Source organism: Nanorana parkeri, unplaced genomic scaffold (genome assembly GCF_000935625.1).
Source record: "Nanorana parkeri isolate BGI_ZX_2015 unplaced genomic scaffold, ASM93562v1 scaffold570, whole genome shotgun sequence".
NCBI lineage: Eukaryota > Metazoa > Chordata > Amphibia > Anura > Dicroglossidae > Nanorana > Nanorana parkeri.
Window position 1 is genome coordinate 824029 of NW_017306838.1, and position 9200 is coordinate 833228.

Genomic DNA, 9200 nt, shown 5'->3' on the forward strand with positions numbered 1-9200 from the left:
TTGTCTTATCTTTTACTTTTTTATTTTTTAGAATTTTTGAATTTTATTATTTTGTACTTTATCACTTTTTTATTTTTTGAATTGTAATTATTATTTCTTATTATATTTAATTTTTTAAATCTTTATTTTATAATTTTTTTACTTTATACATTTTAATTTTTTTCCATTTTTATTATTTTAAATTTTTTGATTCACAGTTAACTTTGTTGCTATCACACAGGAGCTATCAAGCCCCTGTGTGATGGCATTTGGAGGTGGCAGGTTCAATAAAGAGAATACCTCCAATACAGGAGTTTGAGCACAGCACTGTGCAGGAACTCCTGTGACAGCAGAGATGCGAAAGCTGTGAGTGCAGCTCTCCCATCTCAGTGTTTACGCGGAGCAGAGTGGAGAATGGACGTTCTCTGCTCTGCTCCCCGCTCTCCATCCTGAACTACCTTGCCATGGTTCCGGGTCCCCCAGAAGAGCGGGGACTCTGAAAACCATGGTGGGAAGGGAGGCAGCCAGCGGGGAGAGGCAGCCGGAGGTGGGGGAGGATGGACGAGCAAGCTAATTACAAGCTGCAGCTTCCCACGCTCTACATTTAGCTCTGCTTGCCCGAAACAGGGCTGAATGTAGGAAAGAAATTACCCTCCCGGCGAACTAAACTGCATGTCCCAGGCGTCTGGTGATAGGGATTCCACGCCCCTGCCGCCCCTCTACTGCCTGCCACCCCGAGGCTGGGCCTCGATGGCCTTGTGTGAAATCCGGCCCTGAGTGGCAGATGGGAGTAAATAGATGCAATAATGTGCAGGTATATGCAGGTAAATTTGCAACAATAAAGCGGATGCAACGCTCGGCGATGTGTTATGTCAATTGTGACTCTTCGGCCCTCTGAACGAAATAAATCCAATAGTGTATGGCCAACTAAACTGAAGTATAGCCCTCCGTTCCTGCATTGGCATTAGCATGAAAGTTCACTGGGAAGAAATGTGGAAATATGTTTTATATGAAAAAAAAAATTTAGTTGGATTTAACTTTTTTATATGAATATCTGAAGCCTGTAGGTAGCTTTATGTAAGAAGCTTACCCAACTTTCTCAAGAGTCTTCATTTGCAAGATCAAAACAAGAGATGAAACAAGGAACACACATAACGTGATATTATTAATATTCACTGGGGATTTTTAATCCTGTCTGCGGTTCCTTAAAACTCATCCCTTTTTTCTGTAGAAACAGGAACAATCTCGTAACCATGCACTGTATGTGTCAAAATAAGTAATCCTGTACATCAGAAAAAAGTCCTTTCAATGTACAAACAGTTGTATAGTGCAAGGGCTTCATTCATCTTATATACATAATGTATAATTTTGGCATGCTTTCACTATACATAGTTTTGTATAGGACATTGTAGATACATTGTACAATATGATTATAAGGTGTTATGGTAAGGATAAGAAGGACTCAAAAGAGAGCTTCCCATAAATGGCAAGTCTAATGTATTCATAAAAAATAACAGATTTTTCTCTGTATAGGCAGTGAAGCTACCACACACATTACAAACCAGTATTAAGGTACTATTCTTTTCAACACTTTAGAATGAACAGTATATGTAGTTCAATCAACTGCAGCCTTTCTCAAGCTTTTTATGCCCACGGAACCCTTGAAAGAATCTTCAGATTTCAGGGAAATCCTAATAAAGTTAATTAATCGGAGGTCATTGGGAATATTGCCCACTTACATTGGTGTTCAGTGAAAATAATGCTCCTTATTCGTGGTCAGTGGGAAGAATGCCCCTTGCAGTGGTTGTCAGTGGGAAAAATGCCCCTTACATTGGTAGTCAGTGGGAAGAATGCCCCTCACATTGGTAGTCAGTGGGAAGAATGCCCCTTACATTGGTGGTTAGTGTGAAGAATGCTCCTTACATTGGTGGTAATTGGGAAGAATGCTCCTTACATTGCTGGTCCGTGGGAAGAATGCCCCTTACACTGGTAGTCATTGGGAAGAACGATCCCCACATTGGTGGTCAGTGGGAAGAATGCTCTTTATATTGGTGGTTAGTATAAAGAATGCCCCCATTACATTGGAAGAATGATCCTTACATTGGTGGCCAATGGGAAGAATGTGCCTTACATTGGTAGTCAGTGGGATGAATGTGCCTTACATTGGTAGTCAGTGGAATGAATGTGCATTACCTTGGTGGTCAGTGGAAAGAATGCTTCATACATTGGTGGTCAGTGAGAAAAATGATCTTTACATTAGTGGTCAGTGGGGAGAATGTCCCCTTACAGAGGTGATGAGGTGAAAGAATGATCTTTACATTGGTGGTCCAGTGGCAAAAATGATCTTTACATTGGTGGTCAGTGGGAAAAATGCTCCCCTTACATTGGTGGTCAGGCGAAAGAATAATCCTTCCATTGGTGGTCATTTCGAAAAATGTTCCTTCATTGATGGTCAGTGGGAAGAATGCCCCTCTGCCAGGCTCTGCCAGGCTGTGCATGAACCATCAAATGGTCAATCAGCCACAGCTAAATGAACTCCTAGCCACCTCTGGAGAAACCCTAGGTTTCCACAGAATTCTGGTTGAAAAAAAGCAATAATTTCCATGACTCTGCCCACTGTCCTGAAGTGAAGAATAATCCTCTTATTTTTGGCATATTTGGTAGAATGAGACATATGAACAACTTCTGTTTTAACCCTTTCGTGGCCATGGACATACCTAGTACGTCATTGGCAGCACAGCCCTGTAAACAGACTCTGTTTACATTTGTAAACCCGGCTGCCGGCTTTACAATAGAAGCGATTCTGGTGGCTCAGCTGGCGGGAAGCTGGGTGCCGGCTGGGTGTCGGCGGAAAGCTAGGGAAGAGAGCAGCGAATTTCTGTTCACCGCTCTCCTCCCTGCTCTATGGGACCCGGAGCAACGCGGATTGCATCACTTGTGGTCCCTGAGCCGTCATTGCTCAGCTACTGAAGCCGAGCAATAAGCTATTTCAAGTGGAAAGATGATACTAGGGGTCTTTCGGACCCCCCCCCCCGCATCACCTTAAAGAGGACCTGTCATTGCCAATATGCTATCACATGGGGGGCTTGTAAGCGTGAGAGCAATCATTCTAAGGACAATATTTACATGTATCTCTAAATTGATGACCTGTAGGGGCTTTTAAAGTGTCGTCTCTGGGCTTTTTGGGGTACTGAAGTTTGTCACCGTTTCACAGATGCAGACAATTTTGAACCTGGGCATGTTGGGTATCTATTTACTTGTTGTAACCTCATCTTTTATATTTTAGAAAAAATTTGTATTTTATTGTGCTTTGGGGCACTAAAATGAACTTGATTGAATTTTTCACTAAATTTTTGGGTTTAATAAAGAGTTGCGCCAATATCGTGCAACATAGAAATGAGCAACTGCCACCATTTTATTCTACAGGACGTTGGCTTTCAGAAAATATATAATATTTTTGGGGCGTTTGAAGTAATTTTCAGGCCTAATATGTGGAGTATATCATGTGTGCAAAAAACGGCAGTGAAATGGTTAAGGCTCTACTGTGCTTCACACTGATTAGAGGGAGGGCTCTTTAATTGCTTTAATCCCTTCTCACCATAGAGGTCCCCATACACTTTACAACCCTCGCAAGACTATTGTAGGGTTGTAAAGTACTTTAAAAAACGTACGATGTGCCCATCTTGGACAGGCAGATCGTACTAGCGATCATCGCAAGCCCACCCCCCTGAGGGGCGGGCTTCCGATGACTGTAATGAGGGGCGGGCTTACGATGACTTCAAACGGGCAGTGTGCGCGTGCGCACACCGGCCCGTTCGGCAGTTGTCGAACCAGCAGGCCACTAACTCGCCGAGAATCGTACGATTCCCAGCGGGTTTTCTAGGATGTTGGTTCGACGGAAGACGTGCGACCGTACAGTAGAAACGGTCGCACGCCTTCCATACACTGCACGATTATCGTACGATCGCGGGATTTCTCGCGATTCTCGTACGAGAATCGTGCAGTGTATGGGCACCTTAACTTTTAGCTTTACACTGGCCTGTTTTAACAGGGAGCATTCAGCAAAGACCCATTTTTTAAATTTTGGTAATACAAAACCTTTATCACCATGCTTTTAAAAAATCCATATTCTATATACTACAACAATTTCATTACAGTGTTATACGTTTCTTGCACATCATCCCATGCATTGTCCATTATGTTTCAATGGATTCTTAATGAACAGGCAAGAATAATGAACAAGTGTACAGGCCGAAAATACAGTACTTATATGCCTCAGGTTTTTTTCAGCACACCTAAAGGCAATATGTATTCTTTTTTTTATGTCTGTTACCACACAGTTGGAGATCAAGAGTTCCAGGACATTCATTTAACTACTTGTCATTTCCTGTCTCATAATGCTGATAGATCTCTTTTTTCTTCTCTATTCTAGATGCTCCCATACCCAAATAACAGATCCCACAAACTTCTTCTCTATATAATTTCAACACATATTGTGACTTAGTCAAGTGCTTTTGTGTAATATGTGCTGTGTAAGTAAGTGCTTAGTGGTGTGCAACTGTTCCCATTGTTATATAGTAAAAAATGTGACCCCCACAAGTGTCTACAATTGTACATGGAAGATCATACTAATTCCTTAAAACTAGTGTATTTTTTCTTACATACTAATATCATTGTGTAATTGCAATTGCACTAAGCAAGGAATGTTATTGACTCCTGGTGACAGAACAGAGCATCAAGGGTGCAGATATAAGTATGTGTAATTGCAGAGGAGAGCATGAAAGTGAACCTGTTAAGGTGCCCATACACTGCTCGATTCTCGTACGAGAATCGCGGGAAATCCCGCGATCGTACGAGAATCGAGCAGTGTGAACGGAGACGTGCGACCGTTTCTACTGTACGGTCGCACGTCTTCCGTCGAACCAGCATGTTCGAAAACCAGCCGGGAATCGTACGATTCTCGGCTGGTTAGAACGGTGCTTGGAAGACAAATGCCGAACGGGCCGGTGTGCGCACGCGCACACTGCCCGTTCAGCATTGCGGTCATCGGAAGCCTGCCCCTCAGGGGGGCCGGGCTTGCGATGATCGAGAGTGCGATCTGCCTGTCCAAGATAGGCAGACCGTACGTTTTTTTAATCCCTGTACAACCATCGCAAGACTAAGGTCTTGCGATGGTTGTAGAGTGTATGGCCACCTTTACTTTGCCCTTCGTGGAAAAAAAGCACAGGTTCACTTTAAAGCTGAACTCCAGCGTAGTGCCAACCCCCACACACTACAAGGGCTAAATGCTTATTTAGTCTAGGGGCAGAGGAATAAGCAGTAGTGATGTGCGTGGGCCTGATGTGAACCAAGTTCACCCGAGCCCACGCAAAGCTGCAAGTGCCACAACCACCCTTCAGGTCCAATTAGCTGTGTCTGGGGCATTCCTTACTCCACAGCTACACATAACAAAGGGGAATGCCCCAGCCGCAGTTGATTGTGCAGAGAGTTGGGTGTGTACGCGACAATCGTGCACCGCTCTGCCCCTAGGTTAGGTGAGCACTTAACCCATGCAGTATTGTACCCATCTTTGTATATACTTGTCCCTAAATAGTATTGTCATGGTGGTCACAAGTTTATGCACAGCAACAAACTTTTTAATTTCCTGCTATTTTGTATTTCCTTCCCTCTTGCATACAGCAGCTATAGCTGTGAGGAAAAAAAGGAGATTTGTATGACAGATAGAGTGACTAGGTAAAAGAGTATAAAAAAAGAAAATTAATTTGTAAATTACAACCATAAGGTCCCATACACACCTAGTTGGTCCATTGCAGTGCGTTTAAAGCATGCATATTAACATGTACCACATTAAGGCATCCTATTTATTTGAATTTGGTGTCAACAGACCCTAAAAATGGACTGCAACCAATTTTTGTAATGCAGCACACCACAAAGGAGTGGCATACCTGGCATATTTGACACCCGTGACCCGAGGGCAGACTATGTTTTAAAGTGACTCAGGAACATAAAAATGCATTCAATGCTTACCTATTAACAAAACGTATCTTATTTGTGTATTACTCGGCTGTAGATCCTCAAATCATCTCTGAATTGGTGCTGACAGTGTCCTTCCTTCTGGAGGGGGGCTACTTTTGTTCCTCATGGTCGCTGTGTGTTTTGTAAAGTAGCCACCGCTCCAAGCTCACTCTTGTGATGGACTTCAAACTCATCTTTTAATCTCAGGGTTTAACTTCTGAGTTTAGTGTCACTTTAACACCCCCTACCCTCCCACACACATACCCTATGCTTCAAAATAATTTTTATTAATAATCATGAAAAATGATATTAACAATAGGATGAAAAAACACTTAGTGCACTACAGCAAAACATGGATAATAACAGCATAGCATAACATGAAACAGAGGGTTTTTAGCCCCCTTTCTGGTGGTCAGTGTGTACCCCCTTCATGTGGTCAGTGTGTGCGCCCTTCATGTGGTCAGTGTGTGCCCCCTTTTACCTTTTCTGGTGGTCAGTGTGTACCCCCTTTATGGTGGCCAGTGTGTTTCCCCTTTAATTTGATCAGTGTGTGCCTCTTTTATTACATTGGTGTCCAGTCTATAAGCCCCTAACATAATGCATAGGTGTGCATTATGTGCATTGCTTTAGTGTGTGGAAAATGAACACTGCCCTACACGAACACCCAAATGCCTAAAATCTAAAGGGCCCATTCACACCAACAGCCGCATTACACCGCATGGCTGCTGATGTGCGGTGCCTAGCACAGTGCTCATCAGCTGATCACACTGTTTCCTTTATTTTTTAGAACTCTATTGAGATTTCAGTAAATTCTATAAGCACAACACAGTTCAATGTGGTTGTACCTTGTCGCACTGCTGAAAAAAGTACTGCATGCCATACTTTTTTCAGCGCACACCACTGCAAAATTGTTGAAAGTGACAGGTAGACAGAAGGCAGTGCTCACTACATAAAATTGATTTTTAGTAAGGTTTTATATCAAAAACAACTCCAGTATGTATTCCTATTACGATGCTGATGTTGTAACAGCATAGTATATGCTGGGACTTTACAACTCCGTTAAAGTACTATTAAAGGGTTACATATTTTTTCAATAATGACTCCGGATCAAACAAATTGCCCAGCAATGTATTTCTGAAAATGTTTGACCAAGCACATACAGTCATCATGTTTCTGAACAGCTGGCTCCAACTCTCTCAGCTCAGCTTCCCTGAACTTCCTGCCCAGTACAAGATCACAAGAGAATGAGCAATGTCCAGCAGCCATCCATCTAGTAGCTTGGAGAAAGAAGAGGAAGGAGTGGGGAGCAGAGAGCATAGGTGTGTCTTGCCTTGCCGTACCTGTGTGTTTGTGGAGACACAAACAGCTCATTAGCACACACAAGGTTGGCTCCGTAGGACCCTGCATGGGAAAGGAGCCCTAAAACAGGATATCAGAGCCAGCACTCAGCTGATCCTACAGAAAGCTAAACATTTTAAACATCAAGGAGCAGCATCCAATGTAAGAGATTGAATCAGCATTTGAAATGCTATCATTTTAAGATGTGCTTATTTGAGCTGTGTTTTAGCAATAGGGCTCTTTCAATAAAAAATAAAGAAAGAATGGCATCTCGCCCAAAGATAAAATAATTGTTCAGATGATTGGATGTACTGGGCATTGCAGGCTGATGACCTCCAGCCTTTGTCCCCATTCACACCTTTCATGAGTGTGCACCAAATGCACGCAAAATGCGCGCACTGGCACACATTTACAGAATGCATCAAAAATGTGCAATGTGCATTACTTGTGGCATTACTTGTTAATGGCACCCCAAACGCGGCCAGGAAAACGTATGTTCACACCAAGCATCGACACATGTTAAATTCGCACAAATGCGTGGTGAAAAACACAATATGCCTGTAGCAGAATCTGCTACATGAACTACTTTGACACGTTTATCACGTGTGTGGCACCCATTGAGATCAATAGGCGATGTGTGGCAAATGCAGATAAAACTGCACACAAATGTGCTTGAATGCGACGCGAGTTCATGGAACACAAAGGTGTGACCAGGGACTTTCTGCACATTTTGCTGGATTCTTCCTCTTCTTCCAGTTCCTGCTGAGTTCAGCTCAGGTCGGTGCAATCTGTCATGTGTCCAGTAGGTGGCAGTAGTGATTCATCTTCCACCTATGAACAGCGCTCATTATATGTACATGTGAATATAGGAAGTGGCCCCAGTCTTGTGATCTCAGCCCAGTTCCTGCTTGGGGAGTCTTCTGTGTACTGAGCATTAGGATTTCTTACAGGAGCCGGTTGCACTAAACAAGGTACACTCTTTGTGCATTTAATATCTTTCTGTTCACTGGCTTCTTCTGTAGTAACTGTTTTGTAAGGTAACTGTTGCTTTCTCTGTATATATTTCTGAATGAGCTAGGATTTGCTTGATGTTTCTGTACGGCAAGAAATGAAAGTGCATGACTCGAAGTGACTTACTTAAAGTAATTGCTTTATGGGAGTGGTCATTGCTGACTGGACTTGGAGGTGCAAGCACCTTAAAGGGGCCCATACACTGCACGATTCTTGTACGACTAAGGTCTTGCGATGGTTGTAAAGTGTATGGCCACCTTTACTTACTTTAGGCTGGATGTACACTAAGAGATTTTTTTTCATTCACTCTGCAGACTAAATAGTGTGGATACACGAATCTTCCACTGGTGGCTATTGTATTCAGCACCCGCTGCGCTGTTGAATATTTGTACAGTGCCTGCGTCTGATTGGATGAGGACACAGTTCAGCCAAAAAATGTCAGATCTGTCCCTTCTGCAAAAGTCCATTGAAAAATCCTATCGTTTGCATCTGTGCTGCCAGCCATGATCGAGCTTCACCTCCACCGAGCTGAGGTTCCTACATTTGGAGCAGGCAGTGTGGGTAGGCTGAAGCTGGCCATACACTGACCTATTTTTTTTTTTTTCCGTTCAACCCGCGGGCTGAACAAAAAAAATAGACCCGATTCTTCCATCAACACTAACAGCCTGTCTGTTGCGGAGTCCCGCTGTTTGCATTGTATTCTTGCTGGTGCGGATTTCGCCACTTCCTCAAAGGCTGAAATTCGAACAGTGTATGGGCACCTTGAGGTGCTGGTGGGCAGACTGACTGCACCCATAGCCGAGGTGTTCCACGGGAGGGAAGTGAGGGTGAAGTGGAGGCAAAATGGCGGCACGGAG